Source organism: Phocoena phocoena, chromosome 2 (genome assembly GCF_963924675.1).
Source record: "Phocoena phocoena chromosome 2, mPhoPho1.1, whole genome shotgun sequence".
Classification (NCBI taxonomy): domain Eukaryota; kingdom Metazoa; phylum Chordata; class Mammalia; order Artiodactyla; family Phocoenidae; genus Phocoena; species Phocoena phocoena.
In genome coordinates, this window is record NC_089220.1 from 125,484,873 (window position 1) to 125,505,873 (window position 21,001).

The window sequence follows — 21,001 nt, forward strand, 5'->3', positions numbered from 1 at the left end:
CCTGGAGTAGCACAGACCTGAGTTTGAGTCTCATTCTGCTGCTCTACCCACATGGCCTGGGGAGAGTCACCCCAGGCCAAGTCTAGTTTCCGCATGTCTGAGGTAGAGTGATAACAGCACCTCCTTAGAAGGTTTTGTGAGGATTAGATGCCACACAGTAGTAAAGTGCCCAACACCATCTGGCATGTGGTAGGAACTCCATTCATGCTACATATTTTTAATTCCTTTCAACACAATGTATATATTCAATAAACACCTGTGGAATCACCATTCACCCCTAAGACTATGAAGTTGAAGTGCTAGGTCCTGTCATTCTAGACAGAGACTGTGTAGGCAGACTCTTATTCAGCCACATAAAGTGTCTTAGCATGTGAGCCACTGAGAAGGGGCAAAGGAAGAGTCAGGATTCAGTACCTGCTGAATCCTGACTTTTCATTGAACGGGAGTGAGTCGCTGCCCCTCTGACACAGAATGCCACTGCCATGCTGCCTCCCCAGCTTCTCTTGGCTGCTCTTTCCTTGCTCTGGTTCTGCACTACAGACACACCCAGTTACCTTTGAGTCCTCCCAGCTTGGCTTTGCTCTATGTCCCAAGAAACGTCATTGTCTCCTAGTCAAGAAATGGCAGATATGGAGTCAGAGAACAGTTTCACTGCATTTATCCAACAACGTAAGGTGGCACAGATATCTAGGGAGTGTGCAAGGGCCTTGGCCAGGCCAGCCCAGGCTCCTTGGCCTGAGTCAGAAGCCCAAGTCCCCACAGACTGTGCATGAGCTCTTAGCAAGCACTCAAGGGCTAGCCGATGACAGCTCAGGATGTCACTGGCTGAGGATGACAGCTCAGGATGTTACTGGTGAAATTCCTGGTAAGGGAGGACCAAGAGTGATATTGCGACTCAGGGAACTCTATCCAATCCCTCCTTATGATTTTCTACTTCCAAAGTTAGCAACACCCCAAAAGTTTAAGAAGACCCATCAGGAGTATTCCAAACCTCCTATAGAAGTAGCTCAGCCACAAGGCACTGGATTTCCTATGCTCTGAAGACAAGGAAGTGGTCCCAACCAGATGTGGGTCAATGGACTGATGGAGCAGACAGCATCATCCTTTGTGGGGGGAGGAGTGAGGCCTGGGCCTGTGGCCTGGCTCTGGGCACCTCACACAGCTTCTCTGGGTGTCTGTCTTATCTGTTCCATGAGACCATTGGTCTCTAATGATGATGATGATCCAATTAAACAACCAATAGAATTTTACCCAAAGGATTGATAAGTAGTTGCAATGATCTGTTGGTTGTTTATTTGGCTGCTGGCCCTTCCCACAGAAGACTTCTCACCCACCATCTACAAAGCCACCATGAGGACACCCAGCTCTGTCTGGTCACCCAGAGAGAGGGCCCTCCATCTGACCAGGTTATATGTTCCTGGCTCAGGCTCTGCCTCTGACTCCAGTCATCTGTTAATTAACCCTTTGGACCACCCCTTCTTTGTGTCTCCACTGATTCTTCTCCCAGCACCGGGGCAGGACCAGTTTCATCAAGGCCGTGGGGGGATGGATCAGATGGTACCTGTGACCCAAAGGCCAGAATCAAGAACTTTAATGACTTCCACTGTCCACACTCCACTGGGTAGTGGCTGGTGTCCAGTCAGAGCAGACAAGTGAAAAGTGACAAGCACCAGTTTGTGCTCCTGTTCTTGGAGAGAAGGCTCTGTGGCTGCCCCTGGTGGCACTGGGGATGGAGACATTGGTTGTACGGCACGCGTTTGTAGATGCCTCTCTCAATACAAGGTCCCAGAAGAACCACGATCATTTGTACTCCCGGGAATGACATCCAAAAGAGAAAGGCTGAGCAGAATTCCCTGGCCAAGGACTAACACAGCCTCCCTCCCTAGGAGCTGGGGAAGCCCTGCCTTCAACGTGGAGAAACAACAATCCTTCTCAAAGCCATCTCCAGCCACACATCCAAGTGTGTTCATGTCAGGGGCCAGCTGGACACAACCTGTAGGCCTTCATGCTTCTGGCCTCTTCAACTTAGAGGTTTTACTACAGAAAAAAAAACCTTAATAAACTGGAGCATAATCAAAACTCTAAATTCATCAGGTTATTTTGGAAAGACTGTCTTGTAACAGAAAAAGAAATCACAATAACACAAACTCACATCAAGGATATAATTAGAGCACAGCAACACCAACAATCACAAACCAAAATGGTCCTAACTCTTGTCACCAGCTGGGAGGCAAACTTAGGATGGTGGCCCTAAACCCATCAAAGCCCAAAGGAACCACCCTAACCATCTGAAGAGAGAATTAATTCCGGAGACCCTTGCTGGTTTCTACAGCAGAGAGCAAATACATGCATTTCAGACTGTTGAGAATGAAGCAAACGGAAACTTTTCTCTCATTAATCCTCAGTGAATTAAACAATTTTGTTAACCGATTCTTGAGTGTCTCGGACCCCTTGAATATTGTGCTGAAGTGACATTGGTGAGATATGCAGAGTATTCACACCCTGCATCTTGACAAAATCAGATACCTCAAATCTTTTTTGGAAATGAGATAGAGAATGAAGTATAAAAATCCACAAAACAATGTGGAAAGAAAAGGGGACATTGTGATAAGCTACTCTTTTGTAGCCCTTTGGAGTCCTGGAAAGGTTAAGAGTGTTCTCAGAGTTGTGGCATTGGCTACCCTCCAAAATTTGAGAGGCACCTCAAGGCATTTGGAAGAAAGCACCATTTGGCCAGGAAAAGTGGTACCAAGGGAGGTTTTTGGTCCAGGAATTACAAGGAAAGTAACAATACTGTTAATCAAGTGACTAGAATTGGCTTCGCACAGGCTGTCTATGCAGCAATTGGCAAAGGATGTCTTTCTGTTTATTTGCATAGTTGACAAAAAAATCCTTCTTCCCTAGAATGCATTAACCTCTTGTTCTACTTGTTCTTAAAACTGAGGAGGTCATAGATTCCTTTGCGAATACAATGACCAAAAATTCCCGCTAGCACACAATTTACAATGAATTTGAAAGGACCCCAAAGTCAATCCATAGATCCTGGCCTGGAACCTCTGTGCTAAAGTGGGCTCCATTTGTGACCTGTGAACTAAGGGTGGGTACAGGTCCATTTCCAGAGAGCTTCACTGCCAGGAACCAGTCTTCTCCGGGAGCTGATGGACAATTCTGATCACAAGGGAAGGACCTTGCAGCTCTCCAGTTTGCCCTGTGGGCCCACAATGTCCCTGGTTATTGTGTAGGCATCCATCTTAACCCGCCCAAGGCCATTCCTCCCAGGGGTTTTCAGGTATTTAAAAAATACTAACTGGCATGACTAGCCAGGTGGTTTTAAGTCAAGACAACCTAGCAGTAGTCAAATCTAGACTGTCCCCATTAGGTTTCATCCTGTAACTGGTGTGCATGTGTGGGGGTGTGTGCACATTACAGCAACCTCAGGCAGTCTCAGTGGCCAGCTGGGTTTATCTAGGCTCAGGTCTACACCTGGACCAATTCCTCACTTTGGAGCATTTCCCCAAATGAATTGTGAAAGAGACCAATAGAACCAGCAACTCAGTGATTCGGCTCAGAAGTGACCCATGTCACCTCTCTCACAGCCCTTGGGCTCAGAGGAGGCCTATGGCCCTGCCTAAGGAGGAAGAAAAATGGAGCCTCCATGTGGTCTGAGAGAGTGGAGCGCTGGATCCAGACAAGCTTGGGAGTCTCCTCCACACACTAGGTAGATTGATATGCTCAAGGTCACCTATGTAGAGGGCTATGCCCGGATTCCAGCCTGTCTCTGTGGTACTCAGTGGCTATGCTCCAAATCACAGTCAGCACGAGGCAGGGATCTGGAAAGGGACAATATAAACACAGCAGGTCCCTGCTCCACGTAAGGTGCAGCTGTCTGCATGCTGGGAGCTGTCTGCATGATGGGAGACCCCTCCCCCATCCTCCTCTGGGAGCAGACACGTCAACATCCCCCCTTGCCTGATGTCACCCATGTCTTGGAATACTGGCCATAAAATAGGTGGATTTTCACCGGAATCTGACCTGGTAACACGCTACGGTGACCACGTGCCCCAGGAGCCACCTGGTGGGCTTGAGGCTCATGGTACAAGGTCTCAGTCAGCCTGGGTTGCCATGACAAAATACCACAGACTGGGGGCTCAAACGTAAGACAGTTATTTCTCGAAGTTCTGGAGGCCGGAGCCCAAGGTCAAGGTGCTGGCACTTGGTTCTTGTTGGGAGCCCACTCCTGGCTTGCACCAGCAGCCTTCCCGATGTGTCCCCACATGGTGGAGAGAGAGCAAGTTCTCTGGGGTCTCTTCCTATTCTTATAAGAGCTCTAATACCATCTTGAGGGCCTCACCCTCCTGACCTCATCTTAACCTAATCAGTTCCCAAAGGCCCACCCCCTAATGCCATCACATTGGGGTTTCTGGCCTCATCATATGAATTTGCGGAGGACACAAACATTCAGGCCAAAACAAACATTCAGGTTCTGTGGCACTGGTGTCACTGGGGTGCCCAGAACACATCTTCGTACTGTCCCAAATCTGCTCTGGCCAGGGAGGCAAATAGTGCAGGACCCATTTCCTGTGGCTTCCTGGGAAGAGTCAGAAGGGCAGGGAGTCAGTGAGGGCTGGGGAAGGGAGGCTGGCTTTAGTTTTGAGGTTTGTCGACTTTAGACATAAGACCCTGAGCTTCCATGCTGACACCTTGCCCACAGCTGGAGTGCAGGCCTGCATGGCACAGGCTTCCTGTTCTGGGCCGAAGAGTAGAGCCGGGACTGTTCCCCGGGGCAGCGTCTCGGCAGGAACACATCACACAGCAGCACCTGAGGCTTGTGGCAGCGGCTGAGCTAGGGCCCTGGGAGGGAGCCTGCAACACTACCTAAGAAGGGTTTGGAGTTGAGCCTCTGGCTCAGGCTCGTGGGGCCAGCTGCCTCTCTCCTACACCTTGTTTGGGCTTTGCTTGATTGATTCTGAGGGTTCATTTACAGTCAGAGGGCCTGAGCACCTCACTGTCCCAGGGATCCCCCTTATTTCCCTGAATCCTCTCTCTCACCTACACTCCCTCCCTCACTGCTGCTGTGACATCAGCCCTGGGAATCCGGCTGGCAGGATGGATCATTCCTGCCAGACTGGCTGGCTTGCGGGGAGAAGCCGGAAGCTTCTGTCGGTAACAGGGCCACCTTCTTCACTTGCATCAGCATTAAGAGGCTGCACAGCCCACTTTTCCTGTAATTTGCTCTTCCCGCTCTTGCAGCCCTGGGCTGAGTGATGTAATGAAAGCCTCTCTGTCCACTGCTGCAAGGATTTCTTTGGCAGGCCACGTGGCAGCCTGAGGTCCACAAGAACGTTTCCATTTTGTTCCTTCCATTTCTCCTTTTCCATCACCCTTTTGGTCCATCCTGAGACCTTCTGAAGAAAACCAGGGCAGCGAACTCTGGCTTAAAATGCTCCAGCCGAAAGCTCGCTACGTTTCCTGACAAACCAAGAAGCTTCATGTTGAGAATCTCTGAGAAACTCACCCAGCTGATTACAACATTGCTGAACTTTTGGCAGAACATATGTTTATCCATTTAATTATCATTATTAAGTTTCTCTCCCACTCAAATTTTTGGCTTTACGTATTATATCATTTTTGGCTGAGTGTGCGTGGCTGGGGGGTGGTGTATGGAAGGATAAAAAGATGTAATTTGCTGCTCTTGACTCTCATGCTGTGTACTTAAACATTCATTTTCTCCCAAGGACAGCTATCTAAGAACTGTCCATGGCACTAAGCAAACAAATATTCTTTTCTTTAAATCAATTTTCTTTTGTTTCCATCAAAAAGTCCCTTCCACTGTTTCTGCTCTCCTCAAGTCTAACGCTCAGTCACTTCCTACTGGGGTCATAGATAGTTTTTGTTTCACCACTGGTCTAAAATGATGTCTTTTGAATATCCCAGACAGACAGCAGAAAGATTGAATCTCAGCTCTGGAAAATAAAATATTAGTCATCTGCTTTACTCACTCATGAAACACAGTGAAGGATTAAAATCCAACTCGCTTGTCCAGATTTCCAGAGTTTTCATACTGCCAGTTATTCCCAAAATTCAAATCAACTTCACCTGTTATATATGCCTTCCTTGGTGCATTTGCATTTATGTGGACTGTTTCCAAGCCACTGGCCAGGGAAGACAGTAGGGGAGCTGTGGATGACCCTCCTTGACAACCTCAGGCCTGCCCACTTTCCCACCCAGATCCAGAGGAGGACCTGTGCTGCTACCTCCCAGGGCTCTCTTACCACTGGGTTGCCCTGTTCTGAAAGGACCCCCACATTTGGCTCTGCTGTAGCCACCATTCCCTAACACACTCCCTCTCTCTTTTGCTCACCACCAATGCCCACCAGGGTCCCCTGCTCTAAGTTTGCTCCCCAGGATGTAGGCACCAGCCCAGAAGCCTGCACCCGGGAGACAGTCTACAATGCCGAGGGTCCATGCTCTTGCCTATGTGGTTGACCTGTCTCCCCATGACTGGGATCCTGATGGCTCTCTCTTCTCTTTCTCCTCTCACTCCTGAGTAAGTGGCCCTCAGAGAGCAGCCCTCTCCTCCTGTCACCTGCTTCCCTCCAGGCCGTGTATCTACTGTGGCAGAGAGGGCTATGTGCAAAAAAACCCATGCTCCCCTGCCCTGCCCGGTGGTCCCTGGGAGGGATCCCCACCAGGACTACCTTTTCCACTTCCCTTGCACCCAGGTGAGGCCGTGTGACTGGTCCTTGTGTCAGTGGACTGTAAGCAGATGTGCCAGAGTCATCTCTAGGCTGGAGTTCTTAAGGAGCAGATGTGACTTGCCTGTCCTCTCCTCTCCATTTGCTGGGTGGACAAAGAGTAGATCAAGAGCCTGGGGGTTGCCAAAGATACAAGATGGAAGAGTACTGGCCCCTGACAAAACACATGGGAGAAAATTTGTCCCTTGACCAAGAATGCCTTCCTTGGACTCTTACGTGAGTGAGACATGAGGTCTGTTGTGCAAAATCACTGCCAAGTGGGGGTCATTTGTTACAGCAGCCAGTGTTCCCATCCATCCTCCAATGGCCATCTTTGGCCCGTTCCTCTCTGGGGCTGCTGCCCACTCTCCCAAGGGGCTAACTTCCCCACAACCGTTGAGACCAGCACCCTAAGGGCCAGTGGCAGCGGCAGTCTGGAATCTCCAAATCTTCTGTCCAGGTGACCTCTCCTGTCCCTTGAGAGTTATCCCCAGCCAGTTCTCTCTCCCCACAGAGACATACGGGGTGCTCCCAGGGCATGGTGTGGAGGTAGGGTTTGCTCACAGTAGAGGGGAGGCTATCTTGGGGTCAGCTCCCCAGGTGACTGCACAGTGGCCCAGCCTGTCTCTGTGTCAGTCCTTGCACCTGTTAAACAAGGTAATGGCCTCTAACCCACAGGGAAACTGTGAGGCTTTCAAAGCATAAGCCCCCCCACAAAGTACCTGGAGCAGAGTGAGGGCTCAGGAAGTGTTAGCTCCCTCCCCAACACCCGCCTCCCTCCCTGAGGAAGAAATTCACGCACAAAACCTTAGCTGTCTGCCTGAAAATCACCTGGAGAAGCAAAGCGGGGAAATCTTTCTAAAAACCAAACCTGGCCAAGCCAGACAGGGCGCATCACTTCCCTGGTCAGGGAGCTCAGCAGGCCTCTCATGTTCCAAGGAGGTCAGAGGCCTGGGCCTTGTCACAAAGGCCGCTCCAGGCCCGTCCTGACCATTCATCAAACTCCCAACACCCCCAGGAGCCTCAGAAGGGGCCACTGGTGGTGTGTGAGAGCTTGGGACCCCTCTCGCCACACCTAGGCCCACCTGGTAACAGGAAGAAGCTGTCCCAGAGCTCTTTAACACAGCCCTGCAGGGGTGTGGCCTCCTCCAGTCTGGGATGCAGAATCAGTGCTGACCCTTTACTTACATGAATGCTGTCCAAGGCTTGGCTCTGGAAGCCCCACCACTACTTCCCCACAGCTGTCTGCCAAGGAGGGGATGTGCTGGCTCTGGATGGGCTCCAGCTCTCCATCCTCCGGGCCTGGCCCTCCCCTTCCCGGCTACGCCCTCCATCCTTCCCTGCACCTGGGCAGCCCACTGGGGTGTCCTAGGACGCGTGCCATATGCCCTGAACTCAGCAAGAGTACCCACTGGAACCCAGGCTCAGGTGCCTGCTTGTCATCTGTCGTTGTTTCAAGGCTCTGGTCTTTGTTGAAGTCCTTCCACCTGAATGCTGTTTCCTGGAAGTCATCTCACTACACCAGAAGGTCAGCTCTCAGTGAAACACAGCCACAGAATTTCCTTTAAAATGGAATCAGATACTGTACAGTTATGTTGGACCTCTACCCTCCAGTAAACCTTGAGCTTCCAAATGTCAGCCAAGGGAAGCTCCATTTACAGGAAAGCTGGTTAGGTTCTGAAGCTGTGGAGCTCATCAGCAGAATCACCATTTCTTTCTGTAAAGAGGCAGCTGGGGGGTTCAAGGTGGCCTCCCTTCTTCTCAGGAGGGTCAGGGTCCAGGAGTAAGGGGAGAAGTAAGGACATCACCTCCATTCTTGCCCTAAAGAGGTGCTTCATCAAGGCAGTTCTTCCCCAAAAGACTGGCTTGGGATCACTCTGTGGCCAGGACCTGAGAGCCTCCTGAAGCCAGGTTCCAAAATAAAAAGGGAGAAGCCGACCTCTGATGGCAAGGCCTGACTGTCTCCTTCCTGGAACAAAGAACCCGGATTCTCTTCCAGATCTGCATGGCAAAACATGAGCATTTGCTGAGGATGGAATAGAGGAAACCCTTCCTGTCCTCTCTTCTCTACAAATGGAGAGACTGTCACCAGTGCCCCAATGCCTCCAAAATTAAAGGGGCTGCTCAAGTCTTAAGCAGGGAAAAGGGAGAGGAAAACATGTGTAGACTGTAGCTCTGTGTGGCAGGGTGGGGACAGAAAGGGATTCAGGAATAGAACGAGGACCTGCTCTCCCATGGCCACTTACTAGGTTTTCGTAAAATCTCAGTTGCATTAGGGTCCACAGGAATCTGACCCCGGCCTGCCCAGATGGCCCCCAAGGGCCCTAGATATTTAGAGAAGACTAGTAGAATCCACAATAAAACGTTCTACAAAGAAGTGACATTTGGCTTTTGAGGCTAGTGCAATACTTAGGCTAGAATTGCCAGTTGCTTCTAAAATGACAGACCCAATCTTTCATTAAAATATCCTTTCCTGCCTGATGATAAAATGTTAGCAACTATATAAAGCACTTTTGATTTGTTGATGCTGCAAAACCATCAGACTTCAGAGTATTTTGACAAAGGCAAAATTCTCAGGTGGTACCTAGGTAGTTCAACGACATCAACTGCTTCATTCTCAAACACCAGTGAAAGAGAAAAGTTTGGCTTTGGGGGAACTGAACTTGAGCGAGAAGCTCCATCATTGCCCCTGGCCTGCTCCTCCCCGCAGGAGGCACACATCAGCCCTTGAAGGCAGGACATGTCTGAGATGCCCTCAGTTAGGAGTAGGAATTCACATCCCAGATGGTTCTCTGTGTTCTTGTGCGCAAGGTTTGGCCTTGTGCCTCCAGTTTCTCAATTTGCAAATGACACAGAGAGGGCATTCTGAAAGGACATGCCATGTGGTTTGTGAAAGAGGCTGGGAGGAGGGTTGTCCCCTGGGCACACACGCTGTATGAGGAGGCGTGGCAGTTGGGAGGAAAGTGCTGTGCAATCCTTTGATCCCAGGACACCATCCTTATCCCTGCCTCCTGGAAAATCTTTTCATCTCTGTCCCCCTGATCAGAGGATGGTGTGTGAGGGCTTCTAGAGAATGGATTGTACTAGCAGGAGTTGCCGTTGCAACATTTTAATCACTGTCTCTTCACCAAGTGTTATAACACAATGGTCACTGACCACCCACTGTCTTAAGAACTTTGTGTTAAGCTGGATGAGCAAGACACACGGGCCCCTGTGCATGAGGGTCACAGTCTGCATGGACTAAGAGCAGACAGGGACTAAAGGGACTCCACCTAGTCTGGGGGTCAGAGAAGGCTTCGGGCAGGATGGGAGCAGGGGAAGAGAGTGTGAAGTGGAATGGGGGGCCCAGGCCACACGAGACCACAGCAACGCCAGAAGCAGAGAGGGTGAGTGAGAGAGGGTGCCATACCCTGGGAGGCCGCCAGGATGTGGCCGAGAGGAGAGCTAAGCACCGGCCAATGGGAGTTTGAACGTCATGCGACTGCTGGTGGGTCAGCTATGGATGTCATTGACTCCCAGATACCATCAATTTTAAGCCATTTCAGAAATGTTAAAGTATATAAACTGTACATATTCGAAGATGAGAAGTATAAGCCTCAAGTCCTGACTTAAAATTTTTAAAGGTCCAGAAAGTGTCCACAAGTGGGGTATGAGGACAAAGAGAGCCCATGTCCTTCCTTAGGGGGCTGCTCACACCGCAGAGCTACTTTTCTGACCCCCAACTCACAGCACCCCCAAAGGCTCCCCAGCTCTGCTTCCCACCACCCCCAACAGTGAGGCAGCAGCCCCCCACACCGATGCTCAGCACTCACCCATATTCCCCTGTTTGCATTTTACCCACATTTTAATGTTTCAAAATCACAATATCTCTAACAATCGATGTGGACATTGGATGTGTTTCTCTCCCTGAAAAGCTGTTAAACTGATGGTGCATCTTAGAGTCATTTAGAACCTAGCCTTAGACCCTAAAATATTCAGTAATCCACAGGCCCAACACATTATGCTGTAGGGACTGTGTGATTTACTTAAAAAAAAAAATAGGGCACTCTTTTTTTTTTTAATATAGCTATCTCCAACTCATCTCCCCTTTTTGCAGATGTGCACAAGAGCCACTTATAAACAAATTCCAACATCTATGGGGTAATTCCTCTTAAATTGAGGAATATCTGGATGGTTACAGGCATTAGAGTCCCAAATATTTTGCGGGGGTGCCTTTTGCACTCACACCTAATAGTACTGTTTTACAGAGGGAGAAATTACCACAGCAAAGCAAGACTGGGCATTTGGCTGGCTGCAATTTGCTCTGCTTGCTGGCTGTCATTTGATGGTGCTGAATGATACAGAGCATCTTAGTAATCTTCACAGTAGCCCTGTGACTACTTTTCAGATGTGGAAACTGAGTCTTGGCGACAGAGGGGGCTGCCTGGCACTAGAGAGGCATGTAGTCAGGGCTTGAATGCAGGTACATCTCATTCCACAGAGCCACAGAGATTCCAAGGGGCACAGCGTCCTCGGTGCTTTAACCCATGATGCAAATCAGTTTCCTTAATGCTTTTCCGGGGAGAAACGGGTGTGCACGATTCACCTCCCTGCTGCAGAACCTGGTGCTGCCAGTGCAAACTTAGCCTTTGCCTCCCCCCACCCCCACCACCAATCCTATCCTCCCTCAGACTGAGGGGCAGGGCTGGTGGGGACCGAGTGCCAGGATGCTGATGGTGGCCGGGCAATTCTGGCCACTCTTAGGGAGCCTTCAGGGTGCTTCTTTTCCAACATGGAGAACTTGGGCCTTCCATTTACAGGTGTGGCCTTGTGCCGAGCCCAGCCTGAGCTGCTAAAAAAAGGGAGTTCAGTAGCTGGGGAGCAGAGCTGACTCTCCTTGGGCAGTAGCTTATGTGTCCAAACCTTCCCATCTTCTCCTTCTTATTGCCCTGAAACACAGGTGCGTGCCCATTACTGCTAGTACTGCAGCCCCACTTTTTCACAGCCTCCCATCACTTTGCTGAGCAAATGTTGAAAGGTGAGTCCTCAACTTTCCCATCTAAATCTGGAGTCCAAAGACACTGGGAGCTTGATTAGACCAAGGAGGCCTCAGACAGGTGAGGTGGGAGCTTGATTAGACCAAGGAGGCCTCAGACAGTTGTGGTTTAACACAGTGAGTGTTATGGGCTGAGTCGTGTCCCCCACCCAAATTCCTATGTTGAGGTTCTAACCCCCAGTACCCCAGAATGTAACTTATTAGGAAACAGTGTCTATGCAGATTGAACCAAGATGAGGTCATTAGGGTGAGCCCTAATCCAATATGACTGGTGTCCTTATATAGCGTTAAAATTTGGATGCAGAAAAACATGCATACAGGGAGATTGCCATATGAAGATGAAGGTAGAAATCGGGACGATGCTTCACCCAGCTAAGGAACTCCAGAGATGGTCAGCAAACCACCAGAATCTGGGGAAGAGGCCTGGACAGATGCTCCCTCACAGCCTCCAGAAGGAACCAACCCTCCTGACCCCTGGATCTCAGACTTCTGGCCTTCAGAACTGGAAGATGATATATTTCTGTTGTTTATGCCACCCAGTCTGTGGCAGCCCTCACACACTAACACAGTGACCGACATCCTGGATTCTCCAGAAAAGTTACAATTCCAAATGTTCTAAACCTGAGTCCTCATAAGCTGTCAAAATATTCCAGAAATTCAAATTTCAGCTAGAAAATATTCTTTCCCAAGCTGCCTCCCAGACTCCCTAAAAGCAGCAAAAACCCACTGAAGGACCATAAATCTTGATTTAGGGTTCAGAAAACATGGACACCACATGTGTAGCTCCATCCATGCAAGCCCCTGTGGTGCCCGCAGACCAGCAGACTCTTCTCAGACAAACTCTGCGAGAGTGAGCCAGCATGCACAGTGATGCTCCCGGCTTGCGGTACCAGCTCCTGCTCTCACTGCCCTGCTCTCCTGCTGAGTGCGCAGGAGGCCAGCCCAGCCGACGGGCTCCTTATTGTATGTCACTGCCTGTCTGTGCTTGAACACGTCTCAGTCCTGCTGCCAGTGACCCAATCCACCACAGTGACACAATTAAGATGATTCTAGTAAAACCAACTACCAAGTTTTCTTGGAGGATGGGAGGATGGTTTTTATGCACCATTAAGCTTCTTGAGCCAGAAAGCCATGGGTTTTTGGTTGGGTGGTGCTGCTTGCTTTAGGGGGGACATTGTTGCCTGTCCTTCCCCAGATGGGCTGACAAGGACCCCAACACTCTGGCAATGTGAGCAACGCCAGAGTGTTGACCGAAAGCCCCAGTGACCTTTGTCTAAGTGGAGAAAACTATTCACAGTGAAACGTGCCCAGGTGTCTTCCATCAAAACCCAATCCGTGGTGCCACAACAACGGGGCTCTGGGTGAACAGGTAGAAACGCCCCAGGAACATCAGCCAAGGGCTCAGACCAAATGCAGCGCAGTACATTTCTGGGAGGATTGTGTGTGTGTGTCTGTGTGCGTGTGTGTGTGTGTGTGTTTAAACACAAGAGTCTGAGCCACAGAATTTAAAACCTAAGGAAGGGAATTTTCAAATGAGTCTCTTCAGCTCCAACTCTGTGGGACCAACAAGCTTGGGCCATCTATTTACTTTGTTATTTGGTTTTTGGCCTGAGAGATGAAACACAAGATTAGAGAAAGAGAGGGGGAAAAAAGAAACACCATGTGTAAAGAAATGAGGAACAAAATCCTCCATCCAAACCAAAACAAACAGGCCTGGCCAGGCCTTGCCCTCCATTGGCTGGCCTGTTTCCTCACCTCACTTTAGCTTAGCGTAAACGTGTAGGGAAGGGAAATGCAACTCGGATGCAGTGCTGTGCATCACCAAACACTAGCTATTCCTGGAAGGGACATAAGCCATTCCCAGCCTCTGCTAAGTGGCCAGATGTTTTCCTCATTAAGGCTTTCCTAGGGTAGAAATGATTCTTGCCATTTTTAATGCAAGATTAGTAGTCCTTTGGCAAGGCCTAGGAACTGTCTACTTTCAACTGCCTTTAAAGATGAAACTCTTAATATGTATTCTAATACACAGCATCATCTATAAAATGTTTACCCTGAATACAGCCTAGCTGCCAGATTGACCTCCAGCTTAACAGGAAATACCAACAGTAGATGATGAACAAGCTAAATGACATGAGGAATAAACAGTCACACAAATCCAGATTATGGGATATTCTCCAAGGCAACTCTTCTAGACTCTTTACTCAATCTCATGAAAATAAAAATTAAATAGATAGAAGACAGATAGATAGATAGACAGATAAAGGTAGGAGGCAGTGTTCTAGGCTAAAAGAGACTGGAAGAGACACACTGAATGTAATATATAAACCTATATTAAATCCTGATTAAAAGTATCAAAATAGTTATAACAGACATTCTTGTGGCAATTGAGGAAATCTGAATATGGACTGGATATTACATTAGAATATGGAATTACCATTATTTTCTTAGGAATGATGTTGGCATCATGTTTATATTGAAGAATGTCTTTGTTCTTGGATACAGGGTAGAGTGTTTAAGGGTGAAGTGTCATGATGTCTACAACTTACTTTTAAATGGCACAAAAAAGATACCTATGTGTGTACACACAGGGATAAAGCAATGATGTTAAAATCTTCACAGTTGTTGGATCTACATGGAGATATTCAGTGTATAATTTTTTTCTACTTTTTCATGTGAAGGTATTCATGTTAAAAAGCTGGGGGAAAAAAACAAGCAAAATAAAAATAAAGAGAAATCCAAGAGAATAAAATTAAATAAAAGGAAAAATATTTTAAAAATTAAAAATTTTAAAAATGGAAGGGGAGGGCTTCCGTGGTGGTGCAGTGGTTGGGAGTCCACCTGCCGATGCAGGGGACACGGGTTCGTGCCCCGGTCTGTGAAGATCCCACATGCCACGGAGCGGCTAGGCCCGTGAGCCATGGGCGCTGAGCCTGCGTGTCCAGAGCCTGTGCTCCTCAACAGGAGAGGCCACAGCAGTGAGAGGTCCGTGGACCGCAAAAAAAAAAAAAAAAAGAGGGAAGGGGAATTTGTTGTAATTAGAAGACACACATTCCATTGCTTTGCCTTCTGAGAAACATAGTGGAGAAAATATTGCCAGCAAGCACATACACAAGACTGCACTACTACAGTCATCTCTTAGTATCTGTGGGGTATTGGTAATAAAAGAAGAAACCAAAACCTAGAAGAAACCAAAATCCACGAATGCTCAAGTCCTTTGTATAAAATGGCATGGTATTTGCATATAACCTACTGCACATCCTCCCCTATACTTTAAATCATCTCTAGATTACTTGTAATATCTAATACAATGTAAGTGCTATGGACATAGTTATCAATACAATGTAAATGCTAATGTACATAGTTGCTTGTGGGCAGCAAATTCAAGTTTTGCTTTTTGAAACTTTCTGGAATTTTTTTTCCAAATAGTTTTCATCTGTGGTTGGTTTAATGTGCAGATTTGGAACCCATGGATATAGAGGGCCGACCATACTAGTGAGACAAGGAAAGAGCAGCATTATAAAATCCCAATGCAGGTTAGTGGTGATGTCTCAGGAGGAAGGAGGAGCACAGATATCAGTGAACATTACTATCAGTATTCCAGTTCTTAGATTCTGTGGAAGCTTGATATCTATAACATATTATTAATAAATGAATAAATAAAGTGGGAGTGGGCCATGCACAAACGAAGATGGTAGCTCAAATATCTTGTAAAATCATTGTCCAGTTCCTGTACTTGGTTATGTGAATAATGAGAAATTTTCTCATGTAGGAGTCTTTAGTCCTCTGAACACTGAAGCAAACAATTATACTCATTACGTGATGTTTCTATTTATCCACTTCTTTATTCAGTCCACAAATATTTATTAAGCGTCTGCTATATTCCAGGTGTATAGTATGTATATAAACATATATATAATTTTTTTAGGGTCTGCTATATTCTAGGTATATTGTATTATATAGATGTTATATATAAATGCATGATATATATTTACTGAGGGTCTGCATAAATCAAAGGTTATGAAGACAACATAAAGTGTATAAAGGGGCTTGGGAGCAGAGAGGCTGACTTTTTTGCCAAGCGGCCAAGGGCAAGCTGTCTGAGAAGGGGCCCTTTGGGCAGGCCTGGAATGACTGAGTGAGCTGCTGTGTCTTCTCTGGGCAGGAGTATTCCTGGCAGAGGAACAGTAAGTGCAGAGGAAGGTTCTGCGGCAGGAGTGTGCCCTGTGTCAGGGAACACAGGAGGTCAGAGCAGTTCCAGAGAAGTGATGAGGGTCAGAGAAGGTGCTGAGGCCATCATAAACACTTCAGATTCAGTACATTCAAAGCAATCAGTGGTTTTGAGCAGGGAAGTGATATACCTTATTTGTGTTTTTAAAGGTTAAAGCTGAGTGATTCTCTTGAACAAGTGAACCAGAATGTTATTGTGTCCACAAAGGCACGGGTGATATTCAAAACACTGAGCAACTTTCAAGACAAGGGTCCTGACCAATCAGAACTGACACTGGTCCTGCAAAAGGGCCACGTGCTGGTAAGCCCCTGCTAGGGCAGGTGGCCAGTTCTGGAGCTGCGGGATCTGGGTGAGGTCTCCGATGTCGAGGAGGGCAGGGGCAGTGGGGGCAGGGGACATTGGAGGGCTCAGGGAATACCTGATGCCCAAATATAGAAGTGGTCAATATTTTAGCAAAAGAATGGGTAAATACATGCTTGTATAAAGATATAATGAATAGAAATAAGACTAAATCATATCTCTGTCTAAAGTAGCTAGGATTGTGGTGGAAGTTGAAGGAAACACAAGCAAGGTGATCAATGAGCAGTTCTACTTCTTCCCCTGATCCCTTTATTCATGGGAAATACAAGAATCATCCATTCACCTGTGTGTCCATCCACATGTCCATCCAGCTATGCAGAGACTCAACAGGTTTTGAGCTGCTGGTATTTACCTGTCAAATACTGTTTTCAGTGCTGGGGATGTATCAGTGAATAAGATAGGCAACATCATCGATTTCATGGAGTTTACATTTTAATGTAGACAATTAAAATATACACATTAAGCACATTTCAGCCTGAGAAAATAAAAGCTCTTGATGATATAGTGATTGAGAAGCAGGTTGGATACTTTAGATTTTAGAAACAAATTAGCAAGAAACAGACAATACAAAATAACTAGTTCCTGCAATATCACTAGTCCCTAGAGAAGTGCCTGGCACATGGACGATGCTTAATATACATGAAAGAAAAAAAAGAAAATGGAATATTATTTAGCCATTAACTAGAATTAGGTACATTTACACAACTACACATGGTAACATGAAAGGGTCTCTATGAGTAGAGGTAAGCTGCAGAGAGTTCATTTTTGTAAAACTAAATGTAAAACTAAATTCATAGAGAAAGAGCTGTTAGAATACTCACTACACGGTTAACTCTGGGAAGAAAAGAGAAGGGACTTCAACTTTTTACTTAATATATATTTATTGTTTACATTTAAAGGGTACACACACATTTAGAAATACCAAGGACTTTTTGAAATATGCAAACATGGAGGCTAAACAATACACTACTTAATAATGAAGTGACCACTGAAGAAATCAAAGAGGAAATCAAAAAATACCTAGAAAAAAATGACAATGGAGACACGACGACCCAAAACCAATGGGATGCAGCAAAAGCAGTTCTAAGAGGGAAGTTTATAGCAATACAATCCTACCGTAAGAAACAGGAAACATCTCAAATAAACAACCTAATCTTGCACCTAAAGCAATTAGAGAAAGAAGAACAAAAAACCCCAAAGTTAGCAGAAGGGAAGAAATCATAAAGATTAGATCAGAAATAAATGAAAAAGAAATGAAGGAAACGATAGCAAAGATCAGTAAAACTAAAAGCTGGTTCTTTGAGAAGATAAACAAAATTGATAAACCATTAGCCAGACTCAACAAAAAAAAAGGGAGAAGACTCAAATCAATAGAATTAGAAATGAAAAAGGAGAAGTAACAACTGACACTGCAGAAATACAAAGGATCATGAGAGATTACTACAAGCAACTCTATGCCAATAAAATGGACAACCTGGAAGAAATGGACAAATTCTTAGAAGTGCACAACCTGCCGAGACTGAACCAGGAAGAAATAGAAAATATGAACAGACCAATCACAAGCAATGAAATTGAAACTGTGATTAAAAATCTTCCAACAAACAAAAGCCCAGGACCAGATGGCTTCACAGATGAATTCTATCAAACATTTAGAGAAGAGTTAATACCTATCCTTCTCAAACTCTTCCAAAATATAGCAGAGGGTGGAACACTCTCAAACTCGTTATACAAGGCCACCATCACCCTGATACCAAAACCAGACAAAGATGTCACAAAGAAAGAAAACTACAGGCCAATATCACTGATGAACACAGATGCAAAACTCCTCAACAAAATACTAGCAAACAGAATCCAAGAGCACATTAAAAGGATCATACACCATGATCAAGTGGGGTTTATTCCAGGAATGCAAGGATTCTTCAATATACACAAATCAATCAATGTGATACACCGTATTAACAAATTGAAGTAGGAAAACCATATGATCATCTCAATAGATACAGAGAAAGCTTTTGACAAATTCAACACCCATTTATGATAAAAACCCTGCAGAAATTAGGCATAGAGGGACCTTTCCTCAACATAATAAAGGCCATATATGACAAACCCACAGCCAGCATCATCCTCAATGGTGAAAAACTGAAACCATTTCCACTAAGATCAGGAACAAGACAAGGTTGCCCACTCTCACCACTATTATTCAACATAGTTTTGGAAGTTTTAGCCACAGCAATCGGAGAAGAAAAAGAAATAAAAGGAATCCAAATCAGAGAAGAAGAAGTAAAGTTGTCACTGCTTGCAGATGACATGATAGTATACATAGAGAATCCTAAGGATGCTACCAGAAAACTACTAGAGCTAATCAAAGAATTTGGTAAAGTAGCAGGATACAAAATTAATGCACAGAAATCTCTGGCATTCCTATACACTAATGATGAAAAATCTGAAAGTGAAATTAAGAAAACACTCCCATTTACCGTTGCAACAAAAGGAATAAAATATCTAGGAATAAACCTACCTAAGGAGACAAAAGACTTGTATGCAGAAAATTATAAGACACGGATCAAAGAAATTAAAGATGATACAAATAGATGGAGAGACATACCATGTTCTTGGATTGGAAGAATCAACATTGTGAAAATGACTCTACTACCCAAAGCAATCTACAGATTCAGTGCAATCCCTGTCAAACTACCACTGGCATTTTTCACAGAACTAGAACAAAACATTTCATAATTTGTATGGAAACACAAAAGACCCTGAATAGCCAAAGCAATCTTGAGAATGAAAAATGGAGCTGGAGGAATCAGGCTCCCTGACTTCAGACTATACTACAAAGCTACAGTAATCAAGACAGTATGGTACTGGCACAAAAACAGAAAGATAGATCAATGCAACAGGACAGAAAGTCCAGAGATAAACCCACGAACATATGGTCACCTTATCTTTGATAAAGGAGGCAAGAATATATAGTGGAGAAGAGACAGCCTCTTCAATAAGTGGTGCTGGGTAAACTGGACAGGTACATGTAAAAGTATGAAATTAGAACATTCCCTAACACCATATACAAAAATAAACTCAAAATGGATTAAAGACATAAATGTAAGGCCAGAAACTATCAAACTCTTAGAGGAAAACATAGGCAGAACACTCTATGACATAAATCACAGCAAGATCCTTTTTGATCCATCTCCTAGAGAAATGGAAATAAAAACAAAAATAAACAAATGGAACCTAAGGAAACTTCAAAGCTTTTGCACAGCAAAGGAAACCATAAACAAGACCAAAAGACAGCCCTCAGAATGAGAGAAAATATTTGCAAGTGAAGCAACTGACAAAGGATCAATCTCCAAAATTTACAAGCAGCTCATGCGGCTCAATAACAAAAAAACAAACAACCCAATTCAAAAATGGGCAGAAGAGCTAAATAGACATTTCTCCAAAGAAGATATACAGATTGCCGACAAACACATGAAAGAATGCTCAACATCATTAATCATTAGAGAAATGCAAATCAAAACTACAATGAGATATCATTTCACACCGGTCAGAATGGCCATCATAAAAAAATCTAGAAACAATAAATGCCGGAAAGGGTGTGGAGAGAAGGGAACACTCTTGCACTGTTGGTGGGAATGTAAATTGATACAGCCGCTATGGAGAACAGTATGGAGGTTCCTTAAAAAACTAAAAATAGAACTACCATATGACCCAGCAATCCCACTACTGGGCATATACCCTGAGAAAACCATAATTCAAAAAGAGTCATGTACCAAAATGTTCATTGCAGCTCTATTTACAATAGCCAGGACATGGAAGCAACCTAAGTGTCCATCGACAGATGAATGGATAAAGAAGATGTGGCACATATATACAATGGAATATTACTCAGCCATAAAAAGAAACGAAATTGAGTTATTCGTAGTGAGGTGGATGGACTTAGCGTCTGTCATACAGAGTGAATTAAGTCAGAAATAGAAGAACAAATACCGTACGCTAACACATATATATGGAATCTAAGAAGAAAAAAAAAGGTCATGAAGAACCTAGGGGTAAGACAGGAATAAAGACACAGACCTACTAGAGAATGGACTTGAGGATATGGGGAGGGGGAAGGGTAAGCTGTGACAAAGTGAGAGAGTAGCATGGACATATATACACTACCAAACATAAAATAGCTAGTGGGAAGCAGCCACGTAGCACAGGGAGATCAGCTCGGTGCTTTGTGACCACCTAGAGGGGTGGGATAGGGAGGGTGGGAGGGAGGGATATGCAAGAGGGAAGAGATATGGGAACATATGTGTATGTATAACTGATTCACTTTGTTATAAAGCAGAAACTAACACACCATTGTAAAGCAATTATACTCCAATAAAGATGTTAAAAAAAAAGAAATATGTACACAATGATTATATGCTTCAAGAGGGGCGACCTGGAAATGGAGCATGAAAACTGGTGAATAATTTGATCCAATCATGAAAACTTATACCAGATAGTCACTCTACAGGTGATGACTCTTCAAACGTTTGGGCAAAGCAAGCTCACTCACACTCAGTGCCATCCATCAGCCAGGCTCCCTGATGCTCCTCCGGGCCTGGCACGTGTCCAGGAAATACCTGTATGGAGCATGCTACATTTTCTAAC